The 25856-nt window shown below is 41.7% G+C and overlaps 1 protein-coding gene across 2 annotated transcripts in view; it reads right to left on the reverse strand.

Annotated features, from left to right (window-relative positions):
• The window catches only part of KAZN (kazrin, periplakin interacting protein), a 1155223-nt gene that overhangs the window by 437045 nt on the left and 692322 nt on the right, over positions 1 to 25856 (reverse strand). The gene's annotated exons all lie outside the window — the stretch shown is intronic.

Raw genomic sequence — 25856 nt, forward strand, 5'->3', positions numbered from 1 at the left:
TAAAAAGATCCATGTCTTAAGCAGAACGGTTAGGAGGTTCTGTTATAACATTCGAATTAGGTTTTATTACTTGGGCACTCGAGATTAAAAGTTTCTTCAAAAGACATAAAGTCTTCTGTCAGTACATATATATTAGTCTCTCTTATAAAGAGGAAATGATGTTACTTACCCCTGAGGACCATTGTAAAGTTTAAATAAATGAATGAATATGAGACCATCCTCTTTCCACAATAGAATAATGCATTTTGTGATAGGAAGCTGATTGGGGGTAGTTCTCCAGTGATGCTCAGGATTTGGGCTTGGTTGGGTGGGGCCTGATGGTTTTGTTGGTCAGATATGGCAATACTGGGCTTATTAGAACCAGCATTACTAGGACCCACCTGGGCTGTCCTCTGGGGGCTCAGTGGGCGATGTGGAATAGGGATCAAACTCAAGGCCTCACGTATACCAGGCATTTATTTCTCTTGCCCTCTGAGTTATAGTCTCACCTCAACTTTATTTTCAGAAGTGAATTCAAAGAGTTCATTGCTAATGATATATTTTAAGGTGCTGAACTAAATCTAAACAAAGGGTAAAACTTATAATTTCATCTGGACTTATATATGATCAGGCCAGTTTTCTTCCTCCCAAAGTGCATTATTTTGTTTGCCATTGACATAAATCAACTCTACTGTGATGATATGATTCATTAAATTCTTTCCTTTTCAATTAAATAATCATCCAGAATTTTTAAAAGACGTATTTGCATTAGTAGATTTCTAAATAGATGACCTTTGAGATCACAAGGGTTTATGCAAATTTTTCTGATTGCTTTTTATCTCCTTGCATATCACTTTCCCTAAAATTCTGTCAGTCAGTGTATTTAAATTCCTTTCTCATCCCTTCACTGCACCGCTATTTACAATAATGAGTCACAGCTGAAAGGGACCGAAATATCACAGGCTTCTTTTAACATAAGCCCACAAGAAGGGTGCTTCACGGTTCGGAAAGGCTAATTTATGACAAGGGTGAGGTTTTCCTCGACGGTGTGAAAAGGAACTTGAAACTTCCACTGAGCAAACCTTGTTCAATTTGTTTTTCTTTTAGATATAGCCTATGAACAATAGTGAACAAGCTTTAAGAGCTTATTATGCACTTATCCACATATCCTCATTCAATCTCCCAACAAGAGTTACTCACACTTATTACCATGATATTTTACAGTCAAGAAAAGTCTTGCTTTGAAAAGACAAATAACCTGCCCATAAAGGTGGGATTAGAACTCAGAGTTTGTGCTTTTGACAATCAGGCCATGGGGCCCAGCTCAGGCAGCTATAGGACCTTGGGTAAGTCACTTTGCTTTCCAAACTCTTGTTTTTTTTTTAATCTTTGAAGTCCCCCAAGAGTCAACACATCCTCTCAAAATTGCTGTGGGAGGAGGGAATGACTGGATGTACTGAAAGTACTTTTTATTAATTATTTTTTAATTGCTATTTTATTTTAGGAACCAGGGTATACAACACTCTATGTGGTAGGATTGCTTGCATACAACCTTCCAGCACCACACCCTTTTTTAAATAGTCAAGAACTCAAAGGTTGACAGTGGCACTGGGATGTCAACAAAATGAGGTGAATCAGTCATTGGAAGTGAAGATTACTCAGGGCTCAGACTGAAGAGAAAACAGCTGTATTTCGAGAACCATGTGCTACCTCTGGCCATGGGCTGACCACTAGCTGCTGGTTGAAGGCTTCTCTCCTCAGTGATATGTCTCGCTGCTAAAGTGCCACACTGCCCTTGGAGCTCAGACCTTAGCAACTCCCCCAGAGCTACTTCTCACCTCCCCCACAGGCCAATGAGATTACTTTTCCCACCCTTTTTGATTAGTGGCATATTTCCAAGCTGAGGGTGTCTGCAGAAGCAATCTTTATGCTCAGATTTATTAAAACCGCCGTTGGTTTAATGAATTACCGCAATCCAATGAACCCATAGATAGCTTGTATTTAACTTTTATGTGGCTGCCCCAGAAACCAGCGTGAAAAGCAGAAATCAATGATTGTGACAAAATCTCGATACAATTTATTTTGAGTCTTCAGTTTGGGATTTGATGTATGCCATTGTCAGACATATTTTATACTCTCCAATGAATTTTATACTTACTGATTAAAGGAGGTTAGCGTTATCAGTGGGATATGATTTGACAAACCTTAAAGGAAATGTTGCAAAAGTGCTGCCATCATTATGATCTAGTTTTCATCCAACCTCACTTCACATTCTATCAGTAGCACCAGTGGCTGCATCTTCAAATTACCAAAGGGAAGACCTACTTACCAGTTCACAAGCCAATTAGTCAAAAGATTTTTATAATTAATTATACTCTTTGTGAATATATGATTAGCCAGTAATAGGGAAGGGTACAGCCAAGAACCAGGTAGGATGGGAGGAGTGGACAAATAGATCAGAAATCATCCCAGTGGAGAACCTGATCTCAAGAAGTGTTTGCTCTTAGATTGGGGAGGGGGGACAGTAATGTATCAGTTACTATTTAGAAACAACCTGTTCATAAGTAACACCTGCATTTTAGCATGAAGTTCCTATTTTGAGACCTGTCTAGACAGAAGTTAAAATAGGAAGATAGAAGTTAAAATAGGAAGCTTTTTTTTGCCTTTCAATTCTTTTAATTAATTAATTAATTAATTAATTAAATTGAATCACTGTGAGATATAATTACAAGCTTTCATGTTTGGGTTATAATCACACAATGGTCAAACACCCATCCCTCCACCAGTGCGCATTCTCCACCACCAATCTCCCCAGTGTAACCCTCCTTTCCCACCCTCACTCTTCAGCATTATTCAATTATTTAATGGTATCAGGATATAAACCTTCTAGAGAAACCAAGACCAGGTAGCTTTTTCTTTTTTCTTTTTGGGTCATGCCTAGCGATGCATAGGGGTTACTCCTGGTTCTGCGTTCAGGGATTATTCCTGGCGGTGCTCAGGGGACCATATGAGATGGTGGAATTCGAACCCAGGTTGGTCACTTGCAAGGCAAATGCCCTACCCACTGTGCTATCCCTTCAGCCCCAGATAGCTTTTTTGGTGGGGTGAGGGAGAGGTCACACCCAACTGTGCTCAGGGTTTACTTTTGGCTCTGTACTCAGGGATTACTCCTGGTGGACCTCAGGGAACCATATGGGGAGCCAAGAATTGAACCCAGATCAGCAGTATGCAAGGTAATAACCCCAGCCACTGTACTATCCTCTCTACTCCACTCCCCACCAACCAGATAGCTTTTTACACTTTAGGACTAATAACTTTATGACCCAGATGTCCACAAGATGGGATTAAGATTGGTCTGAAAATAGCATTATTATGTTTCTAGAACATCCATTTGTTTATTCACGCATCCTCTGTAATCCATGAAAATATCCATCCATTTCTCCATCTACCTCACTATTCCCTCATCTGTCCATCCTTTTGTCTAGCTAGCATTTATGGGTATTACTTTGTCTCAGATACTCCGTAAAATGTTTGCCATGGAGAATGTCGATTGTCATCACAATCTCTGTGGTCTAATGCTAATATCATCTTTAATTTTACCAATTACTAAGCTAAGACTTAGGAGTGTAAATGACTTAGTAAAATCTTATGGATCTTTTGAAACAGTAGGAATTCAAGCTCATTTTCCAACTGTATGTCAAGAATGCTTTTCACCAAGAACTATCACCCTGGCTTCCTTGGTGAAGAACTCTATTATTGTCAGAGTACAACCAGCTTAATAGAATGAGAAGATAGATGACTACCACCATCCTCATTTTATCAACAGGATTAATTTACATGCCAGGTACCATGTTAAAGTCCTAGAGATATAATGGTGACAAGAAAGGCCTTTCATCTGACAGACCAGCAGAGATCCATAATGGACAATGACTTTGTAACGTTGTTCTGGGGCATGAAAAACACTATTTAGAATAGGAGTGTAGTCAAAATTCTCCAGGATGCATTGTTTGCATCGTTCTGAATCTTGCACCTCCTCCAACCTCTTGAAATACTACCCTGTGGTAGCAAAGCTTTCAGAAACTATTGCCTTTATCAGAATTTCTTTTTCTTTTCTTTTTGCAGTGATTGGGATCAAACCCAGCACCACCCACATACAAGGTAGGTACTCAACTACAGAGCTACACCCCTGCCCAATCAAGTCTTTTGCCCCATCCTCCCTGTGACAGTTCCTTATTATCATACTCATCAGAATCTTAGTGTGCCAAGGGCTCTCAGGTCTGAACCTGTCCACTTTCTGTGGTACTGCTTGAGTCACATCTCAGCCCCCGCTACCCCCAACCCCAGGCCATGGAGAAATAGGAGAGCTACTTCCTTTCTAAATTTTTGACTGAAAAGAGAGTGACTCTGCCCATTCCATTCGATTGGAGTTTTCTAGAAAGAAGCCTTGCCATCTCCACACTGTTTCCCTTCTCTAGTAATGATCAGTTTCCTAGCTCTAGATGGAAAGCTTGTGGGGGCAGGACCGTGCCCTCCTTCACCTTTGCACTCTCAGTGAATAAGCACTGTGCCAACCTGGCCATGCTAGGTGCTTAGTGAAGGAGACTGGAATAAATGCGGCCAAGCTTCTTTAGACAGAGGCAGCTTTCCTCTTTTTGGGGAGGGTTTCTTAATCCATTCTTGTTATTTTTTTTCCTTAAAAATGGGATCACTGGGAATTACAAAGTTACAAAGATATTTATTATTGAATTTCAGGCGTATATTATTCCAACACCGATCCCTTTACCAATGCCTAGTACTCTCCACCAGTTTCTCTTCCACCCCCCAGCCTGTCTCTGTGGATGGTACTTTTCCCGTCCTTCATTGTCACTTTCTGAGTATTTCATTCCCTAACTCATCTCCCTCATCTATGCCCCAGTGACAAGCTTCCTACTGAAGACCTTTCTCCTGCTCTTCATTTCTCTTGCCACTGAGCATTTGATATTCCCCTATGAGGTTTCTTTTTTTTTAATTTTTGGGTCACACCCAACAATGCACAGGGGTTACTCCTGGCTCATGTGCTCAGGAATTACTCCTGGCGGTGCTCGGGGGACCATATGGGATGCTGGGAATTGAACCTAGGTCAGCCATGTGCAAGGCAAATGCCCTACCCGCTGTGCTGTCACTCCAGCCCCTGAGGTTTCTTTATATCCCACATATGAGAGAGATCATTCTGTCTGTTCCTCTCCCTCTGACTGATTTAACTTACCATGATACTCTCCAGATCCATCCACATTGCTGCAAATTGTGTGACTTTATTTTTTCTTAAAATTGCATAGTATTTCATTGTGTACATGTACCATACTTTCTTTATTCAGTCTTCTGTTCATGGGCATTTGGGTCATTTCCATATTTTGGCTATTGTATACAGTGCTGTAATGAACATAGGAATGCAGATGTCTTTTCTGATTTGTGCTTTGGGGCCCTTGAGATATATTCCCAGCAGTAGAATTTCTGGGTCATATGAAAGCTCAATTTCTGTTTTTCTTTTATTTTTTATTAATGAATCACCATGAGGGTACAGTTACAGATTTACATATTTTCGTGCTTGTGTTTTAGTCATACAATGCTCAAGTACCCATCCCTCCACCAGTGCCCATTCTCCTCCACAAATAACCCCAGTATTCCTCTCACACCCCCAACATATCCCCCCACCCCACCCTGCCTCTGTAGCAGGGTATTCCCTTTTGTTCTATCTCTCTTTTTGGATGTTGTGGTTTTTCAATGGAGGTACTGGGTGACCATCATGTTCAATCTATAGTCTACTTTCAGCATGCCTCTTCCATCCCAAGCAGGCCCTCCAACCACACTTTAGTTGGTGTTCTCTTCTCTATCTGAGCTGCCTTTTCCTCCAGCATGTGAGGCCAGCTTCCAAGCCATGGAGCACACCTCCTGGTACTTATTGCTACTATTCTTGGGTGTTAGTCTCCCATTCTGTTGTTTTATATTCTGCAGATGACTGCAATTCTTCTATGTCTGTCTTTCTCTTTCTGACTCATTTCACTTAGCATGATACTTTCCATGTCGATCCACTTATATGCAAAGTTCATGACTTCATCTTTTCTGATAGCTGCATAGTATTTCATTGTGTAGATGTACCAAAGTTTCTTTAACCAGTCATCTGTTTTCAGGCGCTCAGGTTTTTTCCAAATTCTGGCTATTGTAAACAGTGTTTCAATGAACATACAAGTGCAGATGTTATTTTGGCTATACTTTTTTACCTCTCTGGGATATATTCCCAGAAGTGATATTGCTGCGTGAAATGGGAGCTCAATTTCTAATTTTTTGAGAAGCGACCATATTGTTTTCCAAAAGGACTGAGCCAGTCGGCATTCCCACCAGCAGTGTAGGAGGGTCCCTTTCTCCCCACATCCACGTGAACAGCAGTTGCTTTTTTTCTTTTGGATGTGTGCCAGTCTCTGTGGTGTGACGTGGTATCTCATAGTTGTTTTGATCTGCATCTCCCGGATGGTTAGTGATGAAGAGCATTTTTTCATGCGCCTTTTGGCCATTCATATTTCTTCCTTGAGAAAGTTTCTGTTCATTTCTTTGCCCCATTTTCTGATGGGGTTGGATGTTTTCTTCTCGTCTTATATACCCTTGATATTAACCCCTTATCAGATGGGTATTGGGTGAATATCCTTTTCCATTCTGTAGATTGTCTTTGTATTCTAGTCACTGTATCTTTTGTGGCGCAGAAGCTTCTTAGTTTAATATAGTGCCATTTGTTTATCTCTGTTTCCACTTGGTTGATAGTTGTATGTCGTCTTTGAAGATACCTTTAGCTTCAATATCATTGAGGGTCTTGCCTACCTTGTCTTCAATGTACCTTATGGATTGTGGTCTGATGTTGAGGTCTTTAATCCATTCTGATCTCACTTTTGTGATGGTGTTAGGTCGAGGACTAAGCCCATTCTTTTGCATGTGGTTGTCCAGTTGTGCCAGCACCATTTGTTAAAGAGGCTTTTCTTGCTCCATTTCACATTTCTTGCTGCCTTATAAAAGATTAGATGATCATACATTTGGGGTTGTGTGTAGGGATACTTCACCCTGTTCCATTGGTTTGCAGCTCTGCCTTTGTTCCAGTACCATGTTGTTTTAATTGTTACCGCTTTGTAGTAGAGTTTGAGGTTGAGGAAGGTGATGCCTCTCATCATCTCACTATTCGCAGATGATATGATACTATACCAAGAGAATCCTAAAACCTCTACCAAGTAACTCCTAGAAACAATAAACTTGTACAGTAAAGCCGCAGGCTATAAAATCAATACCCAAAAATACATGGCCTTCTTATATGCAAATAACGAGACAGAGGAAAGTGACAAAAAAAAATCCCATTCACAATTGTGCCCCAGAAAATCAAGTACCTTGGGATCAGCCTAACTAAGGAGGTAAAGGATCTCCACAAAGAAAACTACAAAATGTTACTCCATGAAATAAAAGAGGACACAAGAAAATGGAAACATATTCCCTGCTCATGGATAGGAAGAATTAAGATTGTCAAAATGGCAATACTCCCCAAAGATTCAATGCGATCCCTATAAGGATACTCATGAAATTCTTCAAAGAAATGGATCAAACACTCTTGAAATTCATATGGAACAATAAACACCAACAAATAGGGAAAGCAATTCTTGGGGAAAAGTCAATTCCTGTTTTTTTTTTTTTTTTAGGAATGTCCATATTATCTTCCAAAAAAAATCTTGTGTTTTTAATGAGAGAACTCTGATTTCAGATCTGTTCTGGAAGGTCATAAAATGCAACTTCTCTCTGTTGTGATAGGAAAACATAGAAGGTAAAGGGACTTGCCTAAAATCCTCATGCTAACTGGGGACTTACTCCTCTTTTGCTCAGAATTCATGCATTCCCCCATTACATGGGTAACTTTCCAGTCTCTAGAGTTCCCTCTTTCTCTGTCTCTCTGTGTTTGTGTCTGTGTTTGCCTGTCTGTTTCTCTCTCTCCTTTGTATTTGAGAGAGGTGCTGCCCAAGTGGTGTTCAGGAGACCTGGAAGCCCATCCCAACACTCAGCCAACTAGATTAATGGTTCAAGGCAAAGGCCTGGAGATATGGTATTGTTTGGATCCTGTGGGGCTGGGGTTTACTGAGGTGACTCCTAGCAATGCTTGGGGGTTTCCAGAACCATCTCCCGTGGTGCTCATAGACTCCCAGACCTACACAGAGCAATGCTTGGGGAACATATGATGCCACGAATCAACCACATACACAGTGTGTTTTAATCCCTGAATCATCTCTCTGGCCCCTTTTCAGTGTTTCTGAGGTACACAGCTAAGATTATTCATTGGACAACGTAGAAACTAAAAACTGCTCCGCTTGGAATAATACTCTACATTTTTAGAGGAAAATCAATTCAAGGATAGTTGGACTGAGATCAATAGAATCAGGGCTCTGAGTCCCCTTCTGGCATTGATAATATATTGATCTTAGTGACAATACATTTCTTCTCTTTTGAACATGCCCTGTTTTAAGTACTAATTCTAGGTACCTAAATTTCTCCTTTCTCCACCCTGAAAAATCACAGCCTTAGGGATTTTAACACTAGCCAACTCAACTAAAATAGGCCTTTATATGCAAAATGAGAATGTTATTAGCCACATTGATAATATACTTGAATCTGGCTTGTGTGAACTTCTGATTTTTAGTCATTTGTGTTGGGGTTGGAACATCAGGGACTAGTTTGTTTGGGGCTGGAGTGATAGCACAGCAGATAGGACGTTTGCCTTGCATGCGGCTGACCCAGGTTCGATTTCCAGCATCCTATATGGTCCCCGAGCACCGCCAGGAGTAATTCCTGAGTGAAGAGCCACTGTGCATCGATGGGTGTGACCCAAAAAGAAAAACGAACTTGTCCCTGATGTTCCATTTGCTCTCAATGGAACGACATCTCAGAATGCAGCAGCTCTGTGTACCTGGGTCGAGAACTCAACATGAGCACAGACTTGGTGCTAGAACTGCACAGGAGGAAGAGAGCAGCATGGAACGCCTTCAAGAGCATTGAAGAAGTGGTCAAGAGGATGAAGAAACTTTGGGTCTGGACACATCTTTTCGACTCCACCATTCTTCCTGTGCTAACATACACCTCAGAGACCTGGGCCCTACACAAACAGGATGAGAACGCTATTTAGGTATCCCAAAGAGGAATTGAAAGAGCTATGCTAGGAGTATCACATTTCACTCAAGTGAGAGAAGAAACCCAGAGTTTCGACCTCCATCGACGTTCAAGAATCAGGGACGCTGTCTCGTTTGCGAAGGTGTCAAAAATCAGATGGGTCAGACATGACCGTTGGACTAGAACTGTTATTGACTGGATTCCATGCGATGCCAAGACGCCAAAAGACCGCATGGCCGCCGCCCACCAACAAGATGGTCAGATTTCTTCGTCAAAACCTTGAATGAACAGTTTGAGGCTCTTCCTGTTTCCTGGAGTGAGCAGATATCATTGGGCTACACTAGCACGGGACAAGGACAAATGGAGACATTACTGGTGCCCGCTCGAGCAAATCGAAGATCAATGGGATGACAAGTGGCAAGTGACAAGTGTGCTGGGGTTGTGTGTATGCCTAATGCTGCCATTTCACAGGAAATGAGGTTAGGAAGAAAATTTCAAGTAGTTTTCTGAAAACATACCTGTTTTTTTCTTTAGTAGCTTAATTTCTTTGTAATGAGCATAACACACATGATTCTGAACTATTCAGTTAAATTCCCCTAAATCCACGTGGAGATGGGGCCAGAGAGTTAGAGCAGTGGGTAGGGCACTTGCCTTGCACACAGATGACTCAGGTTCAATCACAGATACCCCGTGATCCCCAGATCTCCCAAGGAGTGATCCCTGAGTGCTGAGCCAGGAGTATGCCCTGAGCATAGCTGGGCATGGCCCCCAAACCAAGAATAACAACAACAAAAATATCCACAAGGGATATTGTGCCTTGCACAAGGGTTGCAAGGCAGAGTGAGGGGGTAAGGGTCATATGTAGTTTAGAAGTGGGTTTACAAAGGCTTAATCATGAGAAGCACATTTTTTCTCAGACATTAAATAAGACTTCTAACTGCTCCATGCATCAGAGCTGAGCACCTGTGGTTAGTTACATTTCTGGCTGGTTACATCATTGCTTCTCAAGGGTTTCTCTTGGGCTGGCCAGGGGCAGTTCCTTTATTTCTTCTGTGTCTTGACTCAACAGTGTCCAGCAGAATGCCAGGCATATATAAAACACTAAATGCTTACCTAAGTGCTTCCTCTAGTAAGGGTAGATGCTTATGAAACACAATTTTGAGTCCAGGAAGGCAGCTCTTTATTCTTGAGTCTTGCCTCCCCATGGCATTTTTGTTCCTTTCCATTTCTCTCTTCCTCTCTCCCCGCAGGGATCTTCAGAACGTAGATGTATCGTGATCCCTACAGTGGTGGCACTGGCCTTTGAACTCATGATCTTATGCTTGCCCGACAAGCACTTTGATCCATGGTGCCATCTTTCCTATCCCTTCTCTCTTCTCTTCTCAGAGCAGGGGCATAGGGGAAACCAAGGAAGTTACAGGTCTAGTTGACACAAGGAATTCTACAAGTTCTTTGATGCTCTGCCTCATCAAATTGCCCCAGGACAGATACACCGTGGCAGAGTCTGTGACTTAGGACACAAGAACACTACCCTGAGAACCTTTACTTTCCTGCTTCCAGACATGAGCTCTGAGCTCAAAGTAATAGAGATTAATGGGCTGTGGACAAGCAGGCAGAGCAGAGCGCCTGCTACTGGGAGATAGGATGGATATGAAACCCTTCCCACGCCTGGACCACTGTCGTCCAGAAAAACACTGGGAGCAGGGGTTGTGTGGCACATTCTCTTCTTACCCTTCCTTCAGCATGTGCTGGAGACCCTGCATCTGAAGGCTGGCCCCAGAACTGTACAGGCTTTGTACACTTAATCTGCATCAAGGAATAAGAAGCCTAATCTGCATCAAGAAATAAGAAGCTCCCAACGTCCCACTGAAAGAACCTGAAATGCCATTTCTGAATGTGATGTGTCACCCACTGAGGCATTCAACTGTTTCCCTTCTTCCCATTAAAAGATAAAAACTGACTTGGTGGACCTCATCAGGGGCTGGTCCTAGAGGGGCGGTGGCGACTACTTCCCCAAAGCAAGCAGGGAACAGTCTTCCTAGAGCACCAGCTGGCTTTTAATACTCCACAGGGCTCCCCCAGGGGTCTCTGTGAAATCAGAAGCTGTCCCTAAGCCCTTTGCACAGGAGCAGAAGGAGACTCTTGGTTCAATTCCAGACGGCATGCTTACATTGAATCAACCGTGCAGCCTGGTGCTAACTACATGCAAGGCCTGTCTCTCGTTCCTGGCTACCCTCATGGTTTGGGAGCTGTTGCCAGCCCCATTAGAGGGATGGAGATATTGATTAAGGGCAAATCTCTGTGGGATCCTGGTGGAGGGGAGGTACTGCTGCTTACCCTACTTGGATTCTCACGGTTCAGCCCATGGTGTTCCCGATTCAAGAAACACAAATGAATGCAAGACGGTGGTGACCTTTGTTGGAGGAAGCAAGGGGTGGGTCTCTGCACCCATGCTGCTTTCCTTAGCCTCTAGACGAATTTGCCCAAAGCCTGGCAAGGTTCACATAGCATAGGTGCATATAGCCATTGATCTCACATGGGGCGTTCAAACAAGCTTGCCAAGAGAGATTAGCCCCCTAAAGAGTCCATTTTACTGAATGAGGCCGAAGCAAAAACAGAGGTTTAAGAATGCTTAGCAATTTTTTTGCAAAGTGAATTTGGTGAGCAGAGGACAGAGATTCAATACATGAAAAAGGTGAACAATTATGGGCAATAATAACTGGTTTCTTTCTCTTTGGAGTAATTATTGCGTGAAGGCAGCATTATACTCAGCCTTTTAACCCCGGACCTGATTTTATTCCACAATAGTCGTTTAAAGGGGAAAAAAGCAAAAAGCATTCTCAAAAATTGATTGTGCTCACAGTTCTTCATTTTGAATTCTAGGTTCATTTTTGCAAGGCTGTATTTGGTCTGATGGGGAAAAAAATTCAAAAAAAGAAAAAATAGAATTCAAGGGTACTTTTTTGTTTAAAGCTTAGAGGGACCATTGTATTGAGATCTGGGTTTATAAAAAGTGTGTACATAAAAAATTGGATAGAAGTTAAGGTTCTGAATTTACACAGGACAAGGAAAAGCTAGGCTTAAGAAACTTATGTAGGTGGGCAAGGATTCAGAAGAGGAAATATGAGAATTATGGGTGATCAAGGACAGTTGAACATTTAAAAGAAAGGGAACAGGGAGAGGCTAGACTTTCCTCATATTGCTGGAAATGGAAAGAGCCTCCAGCCCCTTTGAAACCAGCTTGACAATTTCTCAAGATATTAAACACAGAACTTCCATATGATCTAGCAATTCTGCCACTTGGGATCTACCCAGGAGAAATGAAAACTTGTCCCCATGGCAATTTGTATGTTCATGTTCACAAGAGCATTATTTATCACAGCAAGGCAGTGGGAAAAAACCCAATGCCTATCAAGGAATGAAGAGATAGATCAAATGTGTTATATACACAATGCACTATCCCTTAACAATAAATAGAGGAAAAGGACTGATCCATGCTGTAAGATGAATGACCTCAAAATCATCATTGCTCAGTGAAAGAAGGACACAAAAGAACACATTTGCTACACTTCTGCTTTCATGACCTTCTATGAGGATGTCCAGAAAACGTAAAAATCAGAGAGATAAGCACATACCAGGGCTCTTCAGAGGCTGGGGGTAGGCATGGGGACTATATACTTTAGATTTGATTCTACTGGGAAGGTGATCATCATGTCCTGACGTTAGGTGGTGAAGATCGTACCAACTGCTGATACACCAAACATAATTGAATTGTACATCTAACATGGATGCATGTTTTAGGGTATATAAATTACATCTAATTAAGTTATTTAAAAATGAAACACATGCAGAAGAATGAAGGGACTCCAGTTCATAAAATCCAGGGAACAAGACTGACTCTGAAGACCAACACCAGAGAGGAGCCTCCCAGATTCCATTTATCTTCCACAGATTTGAGGATTTAGCTTGCAATCGGTCCCAGTCTTTTGATTACAATTACCAAGGTTGCTTGTAGCCTCCTAGCTGATGGGGTGTCTTCAGGAGGCACTGATTGTAATTTCAGACAGAAATTTCCCCAAACTGGATAATAATGGGTACTTTAATTTCAGTTAAAAACGAGGCTGGGGAGGGGGACTGTAGCACTGTAGCACTGTCGTCCATTGTTCATCGATTTGCTTGAGCAGACACCAGTAACGTCTCCATTGTGAGACTTGTAACAAGTTAAAGATTTTGGAGGCTTGTATTAAATACGTTTTTGTACTGAAGGACTTCTAAATCTATAATATCCATCATAACTCTGAAATGCTTTCCCCCATATAATACAAATGTTACACGTAACCTGCCACATTATATTTGGATGAAGAATTCAAAGGAATAAAATGCATCTAGCAGGTAAGAGAGATGATAGTGCAGGCATGAGGGTACTTGCTTTGCATGCAGATGATCCCAGTTTCAGCCTTGTCAACCCCTATAGTCCCCTGAGCACTTCTAGGGGTGATCCCTGAGCATAAAGCCAGGAGCACCACTGGGTGTGGCCTAACTTCCACAGCCCCCAATTTCATATATCAAGGCAATAATTTTATGAAAAGCTGTGGGCAGTATCAGAAGTTAACACAGAGATGTCATTTCACCGCAGGTTCTTCCTGTCTCTAGTTCAGTAAACATTCGCTCAGAGTGCTGACTGCATGCCAGCCACCCTGAAGCGCCAGGTACTGCCTTAGTACCTGGAGCTGCCTTAGTTTCCCCCGGGCATAGAGGAATGTGATTCTATGGCTGATGGGGAGAACTAGGAGAGCCTGTTTCTGTTTTCTTGCTAGAAACAAGCTCTGCAAATGGAGTGACTTAGAAAGTCCTATCCATGTTTTGGTGAGGATCTGCAAAGTCTTGGATATAACTCAGTTGAGCTCCCTCTGCTCATGGTATCTCAGGGATGAAATAAAAAGGCCAGGGGGGCATGTTCTCCTCTGGAGCGGGAGAAGAACCATGCTTATACTGTTTTTGGCAGAATTCAACTCCTAAGAGTTGTAGGAAGTAGGTCCTGAGCCTGGAGGGGCTGCCTGCAGACCCCTGTCAGGGGGCCTTTACTATAGGCTGCTCAGGTCATAGCTGCTTGCTTCCCCTTTGCCAGCAGATGGAATTGCTCTTGCTTTGAGCAATTCTTTCAGTAGAAAAGTCACATTCTTGGGGTCGAAATGCTCACTTTTCGATTAGACCAGGTTTATCCACAGTCAGGTCCCATTTCAAAAACCACAATGTTCAGAGACTAGGGGAATTTAATTAATTACATCTGAAAAAAAATCTCTTTCCCTTTGACATTTAATATAACCTATCTGCACAAGTGAGATTTCATCAATTTCGCGAGTTGGGCCCACACAAAAGAAGGGAATTCTAGAGTATATACACTAAAGGTAGGCATCCTGGGGATCGTCTTAGATTTCCACCCGCTATAAGGTTTTAGTTCTAATGGTGGTATGAAGGCATGGAGGGGATAGAAGCTGGGTGAAGGGAATGAGGTGACATTTAGGAAGGTTTATGGCTGGAGCGACAGCACAGCGGGTAAGGCGTTTGTCTTGAATGTGGCCAACCTGAGTTTGATTCCTCTGTCCCTCTCGAAGAGCCCAGCAAGCTACCAAGAGTATCTCGCCCACATGGCAGAGCCTAGCAAGCTCCCTGTGGCATAGTTGATAGGCCAAAAACAGTGACAACAAGTCTCACAATGGAGACATTACTGGTGCCCACTAGAGCCAATTGATGAACAATGAGGTGACAGTGCTACAGTGCTACAGTGATACTAGCAGGGTTGAGGAAGGCTTACTAGCAGGGTTGAGTTTTTTAAATCTTTTAAAAAGATTTAAAAAGGGAGCTGGTTCCAAAGAAAAAAGGCAACGAAAAACAAAAAAGTCACCTCTGTAAGGAAATACGATCCTAGAAACGTACTTAGCTTCCACTTCTCCTTCTAAAACAGGGACCAAGAAGCAGTTCACCAGCTACACAACCTAGGGGGATCATTGCCTGAAGGGAGAACGTTGCAGAGGAGACAGAAACTTCCAGACAGCCCCTAAGAAGGGGAGCCTCACTATAGTTAAGAAGGTAGAAGGGATGTACTACAAGACTCAAGACTCTAGGGGACACTTGCCTTAGTCCTTTTGAGCTGCTATAACAAAATGATAACTGAGTGTTTTATTAGTCACAGAAGTTGGCTTCTTGCAGTTCTGGAAGCTGGAAGCCCTTGGTCAAGGTCACACAGTCAAAAATCAGTGAGAACCCTCTCTTCCTCCCTCACAGTCATGCTTTTCTCACTGTGTCCTTCTATCATTTCCTCATAGAAAGGGAGGGTTGCTCTTTACCAAAAGGATCCTTCCACTCCTCTGGGAATGGGTTCCATGTTCCCTCAGTACCTCCCCAAGGCCCCCCTACTGCCATCACTTCTGGCGTTAGGCATTCAATGCGTGAATCTCAGGGGAAAATACACTGATCACAGCATCACGCGAAGGGGTTTGAGCCACATTCTGAGGTCAGGCACCACCAAGGGAATTGGAGCAAGAGTGACAATCAACTGCAAATAGGCAAACAAAACCTAAGTGGCTCAAACCAAAGCAAACTTGTTGGGAAGAGCCAGCAAGCATCAGGGTGAAAGAACCTGCCCCTGAGTTGCGGCAGGACCCAGGGTTAAGGAGATGGAAGAAATACATCCAATGACTTCTCAAGGGATAGAGCCCATGAGAACTGAAGATGAGGGAGCTTGAAGTTGAGGATGATGATGAAGTGGGAGGATTCTGGTTCAGGCATGGAAGGTGGCGGTGGGACCTTTCAAGGAAATAAATCCAGGAAAACTGAATTCCTTGTGTTAGGTCTAGGGTAGCTGGATCAAATTGCATTTGCATGTAACTCCCAATATTTGCATGATATTGGGAGGACCCTTGGAGTAGAGGTTTGGATCTTGGAGCAGAAAGCCCCTGCTGGACTTGGACCAATGTCATGTTTTCCCTGAACTATCACCTGACTCTTGGCAGCTGTGGGTATGCTGTTGTCCTCATCTGACAGCTCACCCTGGCCCTCCTGTACCCTCCACTTAACTAACATGTCAAAGTGCCACTTGTAAGGCCTCTTAAACGATCCACAACACTGTCTTCCACAAATCCCCTCAGAGATGAGTTGTCTTAACTAAACACACTCCAGAGTGCTATGCAATCGAGTATTTGGCTTGCCGATCATTAAAACAACCCTCTCCTGCTTTCAGCGGCAATCTCTGGAAGGCACTGCCATATGGAAGTGTGGGGAGAATTAAAGCATGTTCATTCATAACAGTCTCCTGTCAAGGATCAGGAAGAACATGAAGGATGTTCCTTGTACTTAGTAGGTCATCCTTGAGAGAGGTTGAAACTACCCACACATAGATTCACCATTCATGATACAGAGGGCATGCTTTTTATAGAAAATCTGCAGCTAGTTTGGGGTCTGAAAACTTGGAATAAAAACCAGTGAGTGAATCAGAGGATTTTAGGAGGGGTTTAGGATGACAGGAAGGATCCTAAACTGCAGGTCTCAGGAACTATTAGTGCCTTGAAGAGAGGACAGGTCTCCCAAAGCCAATCCTGCAGTTTGCTTGAGGTCTTAAGTAAAATATACTCAGGTATGTCAAGTTACCAAATACTTATGGCTTTAGAACCAGTATCAATTACCTAGCAAAATCAAAGTCACCTGCTTTTCTGAACTCCAAATATTTCAAAGGGGTTCTTTGTACTTCCTTGGTTGTTGATATTTGGTCTCAGACACTTAAAATCCAGATATCTACTTGCCAAACTAATTCATTATTTTCCAAATTAGAATTTAGTAGCATGGGTGGCTCCAAATTAGCTGGAAGATTTCAGTCTATTTGCTTATCAAATTGAATGGCAGTCACGTGACCCCAAAGGAGCAATGGAGACTCACCTAATAAAAGAATAAGATATTTCCACTTATCTGGTAATTCCTTGTCTTTTATAGACACTCAGTTTCTGGGGTCCTGAGTTTTTCCCTTTGTGAAGTTATTCTCTCAAATAGAAACTTAAAGAGATTTTGAAACCTTTGGCTCATGGTGTGAATGTTGTCCAGTCTCTGGTACTGACCTTGGAGCTAAGGCTTTCTGCAACCAGGATTCCTGTTTCTTACTTGAGCTCACTGCTTTGGGTTTCTGATCACATGACTGTCCCTCTGCACACAGCTGATTAACCCAAGCAGGAATACTTGTATCCAGCAGCCAAATCAAGAAGGGTTCCCGCTAATGGTGGGTATCCTACCACAGAGAACCACTAACATTATATCCAGGAATCCAGATCAGGTTCATGTAACTTACGACCTTTCTCTAAATAAGATAATTCCCTAAATAAGATAGTTCTGCTTCTGCTCCCCTGTTATCTATGTTCACAGTCTAGAGTCCAACCCAGTGTAGAACCTCCCTCCTTCACTTTTCCTTTCTTCCTCTTTTCCACCCCCAGCCCCACAAGGCTTGGTGCATCCCCAGGCACCTTCACAAATCTGACCCCAGGTACATTGCAATATGGCCTGATAGAGAATTGAGAAGTGTAACCACGGAAACCACCTCCACCACCATAACAACAAAGGTGCTGAGAAGACCCACCACTGAATCAAGTGTGGTCCTATGAAGTGAATACATTGCAACCTAGTACATATTCACTATATTTTCGTATTTTTCTAATTGTGTTGCTTAGCAATTAAAGCTTGGGCTTGACCTAACCCAGAGGTATTCTGGGATTGGTATGTATCTCTTGTTTTCTTCCAATTTCCCTCTTTCCTGAGGAATTAGTCCTGAAGAAAGTGAATCAAGTTGTTAGGGTCCTCCTACAAGGATTAACAGGCAGTGCTGGACTTGGGTATTGATTCTCATGTCTAAAGAGCATTATTTCCTGTAGGGCTTCCACCTCCACACAGTGGAGGACAGAGCTTTCTAAAGAATGTGCTTTCAGATCCCTCAGTGGTAATGGATAGGATGCAATGGTCATGGGCATCAAAGCCTGGCCTCGAAAATTCATAGTGTTTTCTACTGCCCCTGGCCACTTTCAATTCTCACAAGTAACATGTGAGGCAGATGGTTCTGCTCTCATTTAAAGCGGCTATAACTCTAAAAGTTTCTTTGCCACTTGTTCCAGCCCACTGTCCATCGTTTGAAAGATTCTAATGTGTCCTATGAGAGCCTGGCTGTCCAGAAGAATAGACAAAGAGATCTGCCTTCTTGGGAATGGAAATGCCATTAATTCATCTCCAACTGCTTGTTTCTTTCCCTCTGCTTATTCGGAGGAAAGTCCTTATAGTTAGAGAGCTGATTCATTCAATATCCACTGTCTAACAAATACACATAGAGGAATCTGAGAGACAGTAGAGTCATTGGGCAAGGTACTTGCATGTGACTTACTAGGATTTAATCCCCAGTATCCCAACCCTACTCCCAGAAACTGCCAGGTGTGATCCCTGAGCAAAGAACCAGGAGTAAGCCCTGATCTCAGGGAATATGACCCAAACCCTGCCCCTATTCCAATATAAAAGATGTGTTCTCTTCTACTTTCTTTTACCTGCATCCCAAATCCTTGTTAGTGCCCTTCTTCCCTTTGAGACCCAGCCCAGATGATTGGAATATAAAATCTAAGGAGCTGGCTGGACCAGTAAGATTCACTTTGAGCCAACACACACACACAAAGAAACTCAGTCTATAGCATATTCTTGAGTTAAAAGATCAGGTGTTCTTGGATGTTGTGTCATTGGAACTGGAGCAACCATTTTGTTCCATTTTGCAACAATTGAGCAAGATAAGAAGGCAAAGGAGGCAGAGACAGTGAGAAGAGAAGATAAAGAGAGCAAAGAAATGAGACTTCTGATCCCTTTCATAAGTTCTACTTTTATTTTTAACTAATTTGAATGGGTTTCTGTTCTGTGCTACAGAGAGATCCTTAATTGGGACAGTTACTCTGTACCATATACTGGGCTAGATGCCGAAGTACAGAAACTGTGGAGCAGGGCTTGTGTAAATCCAAGATGATGGCTCCTCTCTGAATACATACATTCACAAGTCCATGTGCTTCTGTATGAACCTGATATAGGCTGGCAATGGGAACTCCCAAACTTCCTTTCAAACCTCTTAGTATTAAAACTGGGCAATGTTTGAACAGAATAAAAGGAATGAATGAGGGTCATGTAGACAGCTCAAAGGTTTGGAGTGCATTCTTTGCATGAGGAAGCTCTCTATTTGATCTCTGATACTACTTGGTCCCCCAAGTACTACTAGGCACTGAGGTGGAAGTAGTCCCACAGCACTGCCAGGTGTGGCCCAACAAAAATAAATAAATGGAATAAATCAAGCTGAGAAAGCATTTAGAAATTCTATTAGTATTGTCAGTTTGTATTTATCACAATGAACTCATTAAGCTAGGGCTCCTTTTTTTATGGGGATGGGGGTTGAGCCACATCCAGTTCTGTTTAGGACTCTGAGCTCAGGGGCCACTCTGGTGGGCTTGGACTAAATGGGGTGCTGGGGATCAAATCCTTGGCTACATGCCAAGGCAAGCGCCCTATCCACTCTACTATCACTCCATCCCCCACACTAAGGTTACTTAACAAACATTAATTACTGTGATGCCAGAGCAGGGGCCAAGGGCAGATGAGAGATATGGGTGCTCTGTGTTTCAGGAAGTGGAGAAGCTCCTGAAGCAAACATGTTACTGGCACTGAGGCTTTGATCTGCTTAATTTTGCTGGAGGTGGTTCATTTTGGTATCAAGTGTAGTAAGATGATAAAATAGCATTCCTATTGTGGTGGCTACTGAAAATAGTGACAAGCCATTCAATTCAAAAAGTAAAGCAAAGTCTTCCCTTGTGGCCTAGCAGTTAGGATTCAGCACTTTCAAAGGAAAACCTAGACCTTCTATGCAGAACATAGGAGGGATTGGTCCATCTCCTACCTTTGCTACATAAGGAAAGGTTAGTGTTGCTATGTGTTGACCTATGGCTATATAATTGGGGGTTGTAGTGAGGAATTTTCACATCCCTCCATCATAAACCCAAAATTCCCTCTCTTTCCCCACAATTTCTTGTTAGGACTTTCTACTTATTTTTTCCTTTTTGGCTTTTTGGGGTTATTCCTGGCTCTGCATTCAGGAATTGCGCCTGGCGGTGGTGCTCAGGGATGCTGGAAATGGAATCCAGGTCGACCACGTACAAGGCAATGCCCTACCTGCTGTGCTATCGCTCCAGCCCAGGACTTTCTACTTCTTATATGAGTCTGTTATCATAGAATTGCATTGGGATCTGGGGAGATAAAGCCACACTGATCACCAGGGTTTGGTAGCTCTCAATTAGTACAAGTTGTATCTACAATGTTAAATATTGCAGAATAGGGGAATTTGAAGGTCAAATTCTGCTATCATATACTTTCTGATTTGGAGTCAGCTATTTTGGAGTCAACCAGTCCCTATTTATTAAATAAAAGCCGGGTCCTATGGCAGGAATTGGAAATGCAGTTGTTGATGAGATATAAGATCATTCCCCAATTTCATGAAATTAAAAGTCTCAGGCAGAGTTTGAAAACTGCTGGTCTGGGTTGAGAGAAGGCTACTTAACCCCATCAACTTATTTTATTTATTGCTTAGGATACTTTTAAAATATGTAAAAGATTTTTTCGTGTGCCTTTTGGCCATTCAGATTTCTTCTTTGAGAAAATTTCTGTTCATTTCATCGCTCCCTTTTCCAATGGGATTAGATGTTTTCTTCTTGTAGAGCTCAACTAGTGCCTTGTATATTCTTGATATTTACCCCTTATCAGAAGGGTATTGAGTGAATATCTTTTTTCATTCTGTAGACTGTCTTTGCATTCTGGTCACTGTTTCTTTTGGGGTGCAGAAGCATCTTAATTTATATGATAGTCCCAATTGTTTATCTGTTTCCACTTGCTTGGTTAGTAGTGTTTCGTCTTTGAAGAGACCTTTAGTTTCAATGTCGTGGAGGGTTTTGCTGACCTTTTCCTCAATGTACCTTATGGATTTTGGTCTCTTTGTATCCTTTTTATAGAAAGTAGGGAAACAAAATGTGGGTCAAAAGGCCCATATTTGTCAACAAAATGACAGGCTAAATTTCTTCATGAAGGCAAAGACTGTATTTCTTCATGTATATAGGTATCAGAAATATATCAAAATGGGGAAACCATGTTGATAAACTATACTGACCTCTAACTGAATTATTCACTTATTTATCACATGCCAAGTACTAATGGACATTTTAGTTTTTGATCTTTGGATAGTTGGGGTATACAAAAGGATGCTTGAAAACAGCTCCTCATTTAGTAAATAACTAAAAACTGGGGTCAATGTTAATGTCCCTCACTTTGTTCTAGTTTAAAAATGACTATTATCAGCAGAGCTAATTTAAAAATTCACATTGATTTTGTTTTTCATATTCTTTCTCTCTCAGAGTCTGCTAAGACTTTTCAACTTATTATTTTTCTATGTTTTTTTTTCAGTTTTGTTGGATTTAGGATAGACTCCCCCTTTTTTTCCTGGCATGATTTCATTTACAATTTTATTTTGCTGTGAGGATTACTTGTATGCTGATGTAGCCATAAGAACTCTTGTCCCCACATGCTGATCCTGGGCACAAACTGGAATCTTTCAGCTTCCAAATGGTCTACCATTTATTGCTTTCTGGATTTGGTGACAGTTACTTAAGACAAGCCAGATTAACCACATCAGGGTCTTGAGGAATATTTAAAACTGGGATCTAAGAGTTTCCTATTAATAGAATTGAGAAGCAGAATGTCAGAAATCAGTGGGCATTGAAAGGTTATCTAATGTCATTGTTTCTTCTGAGAGATGGAGAAATGGTAAGTCAGGAGAGGAGCAAGGAAGACCAAGGTCACCTATGAGTCATGGTAACTACTGCAGGAAGACTTGAACAGTAATATGTGTGTGAGGTTGCAAATATTTGTGCATGTGTGTGTGTGTGTGTGTGTGTGTCTTTCTGTCTGATGTTGCTTTAAAAATATTAAGGTAACATTGAACTATAACTTTATAAATTTTCAGGCAAGCATCATTAAAAATCAATATGTGTAGATATACATTCACTTTTTCTTTCTCTAGGACATTTTCTCAATTTAGTTTCTCCTTTACCCCAAATTATAGTATTTTGCTCTCAACACAGTAACTGTATGTAGATTTCTTGTCTGAAATGTATGGTGAAGAGCAGAATAGGACCTACAGTGGTAAACTCTGAGGTGTAGTAGCTCAGAAGAAGAATGAAGCAAGCCAATTATTTATACTCATGCTTCCTACAAATACACAAGTTAGTTGTTCTCATAGTTAGTCAATACCACATACGGGGCCCTGTACAAGGACCCACAGACTCAGGAATGAACTAGAGAGACATAGTCCTTGGCCTGCTTTACATGGAATCACTTCCATGCTCACCCCCTAGCCTCCACACCTAATCAATAAATTATAACTGCTTTTTTTCTACAGGACATTTAGTTAATTTATTTTTAGCTTCTCTCTTTTCTTAGTTTAATCACTGTGAGATACAGTTACAAAGCTTTCATAATTAGGTTTCAGTCATGCAATGATCTATCACCCATCCCTACACCAGTGTACATTTTCCACCACTGATGACCCCAGTATTCCTCCAACCCCACCCCCTGCCTCTATGGCAGACATTTTCCTTCTTACTGTCTCTCTACTTTTGGGCATTATGGTTTGCAATATAGATAATGAGAGGCCATTATGTTTGGTCCTTTATCTGCTTTCAGCACACATCTCCCATCCCGAATGATCCCTCCAACAATCATTGACTTAGTGATCTCTTCTCTATTCTAGCTGCCTTCTCCCCCAGCACATGAGGCATGCTTTCAATGATAGAGTAATACTCCTGTCTCTATTGTCTTTGGGTGTTAGTCTCATACTATGTTATTTTATATTCCACAAATGAGTGCAGTCACTCTATGTATGTCCCTCTCTTTCTTACTCATTTCACTTAGCATGATACTTTCCATGTCCATCCACTTAAAGCAAATTTCATTACTTCATTTTTTCTAACAGTTGCATAATATTCCATTGTGTAGATATACCACAGTTTCTTTAACCAGTTGTCTGTTCACAGGCAATCAGGTTGCTTCCAGATTCGGGCTATTGTGAACTGTGCTGCAATGACCATACAAGTGCAGATGTCATTTCTACTGTGCTTTTTTGCACCCTTGGGTTATATTCCCAGGAGTGATATTGCTGGGTCATTTGGAAGCTCAATTTCTAGTATTTTTAGGAATTTCCATATTGTTTTCCAAAAAAGACTGGAACAGTCAGCATTTCCACCAACAACGAATGAGAACCCCTTTCTCCCCATATCTTTGCCAGCACTGGTTGTTCTTGTTCTTTTTGATGTGTGCCAGTCTCTGTGATGTAAGATGACATCTCATTGTTGTTTTTATACAATATCTCATCGATGTTTTATAAGTGATGTAGAGCATTTTTTCATGGGCCTTTTGTCATGTGTATTTATTTTTTGAGGAAGTTTCTGTTCATTTTTCCTTCCTATATTTTGATGGAATTGGAGGATTTTTTTTTTGTCCAGTTCTATCAGTGTCTTGTATAGCCTGGATATTAATCCCTTATCTGATAGTTATTGGGTTAGTAATTTTTCCCACTCCATGGGCTCTCTCTGTATTTTGGTCACTGTTTATTTTAAGGTGCAGAAGCTTCTTAGTTTAATGTAGTATCATTTATTTATCTTCATTTCCACTTGCTTGGTCAGTGATCTACAGGACATTTAGACCATCCTTGTTATCAGAAAATATTACCACTCTCAAACATCTTTAATGCATATTCAATATCATTTCCAAAGTGAAGCTTCTTCCTGTAGCCCCATAAGAGTGGAGGCATTTCCCACAGCTTTCCCAGAAAGCATAGAGAACACTGATTTACATCTTTCTTGATTAAACTACAATGGCAAGTGGTTGTTACTACTGATTGCCAAATGAGTCTTTTTACCTTATTGTCCTGCATTGGTATTGCCAAAAGATACCATTTTTGATGCCCCTGCCCATGGTTCAAGATATAAATACAATAGATACAAGTTTTCTATATAGAAAACTTTGGAAATGCAGATTTTCTTGCAAGCTCTGAGCCCTGCTTTTTTCATCGCTAATTGGAAAGGATATACCCATCCTTGGGGTAAAGACAGAGTGAAATTTCATTTGTTAATTATGACAGCAGGTCAGAGACCCAACCCTGGAAATCTTGGAGCACTGTTTGATGATAATCCACTATGACTATAACTATTAAGGATTTGTTCTTTGGAATAGATATGACCCTTAAACAGAGCTAAGGAGCCCTCAGGGCAACCAGGGCAGAGATGCGGGGCTGGTCTTCCTCATTAGACTCAACCAAACATTTTGGGTTTGTGCTGTTTGGGGCTAGTTTGCGACTTAATGCTTTCGTGAGAGTAATTGTCTGCTAACAATGATCTTTTAGAAAAAGGGAGGCTTAGTTAGAAGCTTGAGAAAGCAGGAGGGGGTGAGAAGCTTACCAGAGTCAGTTTATATAAGATACAGCAGTTTGAATCTAATTTGAAGGGATTACCTGCTTATGATAACTTGGACTCCACTACACAGATCTTTCCAGAGACTTCAAGTACCGGATTAATATTTCTAAGACGCTTTTCTTTAAATTACCTCCATCTTCTCCAGATCCTATCTATTAAGAGAGTTTGGAGGAGGTGTTGGGATGCAAAGGGATGCAGTGCAACTTTCAAAGGGGGCATATTTGTGGGTCAGCTTCTCCAGCCTAGTTCTTTTCGAGTGAGATCTGAGGCATATTCCAGGGGAAAATGGCTCCTCCCAAGGAGATGCAGTTACCTTGATCTAGGTGTGAACCCCCAAGGCTGTCTAGGGTTCAGCTGTGAACTGGTATTATTTGTAGGTGCTTGGATTATAGAGGTATATAACTTAAGACTTCCAAATCCTGCTCTGGATCATAAGTCTGTGCTCCTGTGTTGGTTTGGATTAGGCTGAAAGCTTATTTCTAATACAAACTAGGTACCACTTCCGTTCTATAGGTCACATTCATTTTTTTAATGAGAACCCAATGGAACAGTTATATTATCTCCATTATAGGGATGTGGACACAGAGACTCAGAAAGGTGAATGACTTTCTCAAGTTTCTTTAGCTAGAAGGGGGTGGGGAAGCAGGCTTGTTGTGCTAATTATTTTGCTCTTAATTACTATTCTACCTTTTCTTACTCCCAGAGACATGGGTTTGGTGCTTAAAGGAGGAACTGATCTATAGATCATCTCTTCTGATTGCACATTAGCATTTTTTAAAATTCTTCCAAATCTTTATTTTTTTTTACAGTTACAGATTTATACATTTTTGTGCTCATGTTTCTCCCTTACAAAGTTTGATAACCCATCCCTTCACCAGTGCCCATTCTCCACCACCAGTAAACCCAACATCCCTCCCCCCCTCCCCAGTCCCGTCTCCCCCCACCCCACACTGCCACTATGGCAGGGTATTCCCTTTTGTTCTCTCTCTCTGATTAGGTGTTGTGGTTTGCAATAAAGGTGTTGAGTGGCCATTGTGTTCAGTCTCTAGTCTATATTCGGCCCACATCATCTTTCCCCCACATGACCAACAACCACATTTTACTTGGTGTTCCCTTCTCTGAGTTGCCCAGAATGAGAGAACA

Source organism: Sorex araneus, chromosome 5, assembly GCF_027595985.1.
Source record: "Sorex araneus isolate mSorAra2 chromosome 5, mSorAra2.pri, whole genome shotgun sequence".
Taxonomy (NCBI): Eukaryota; Metazoa; Chordata; class Mammalia; order Eulipotyphla; family Soricidae; genus Sorex; species Sorex araneus.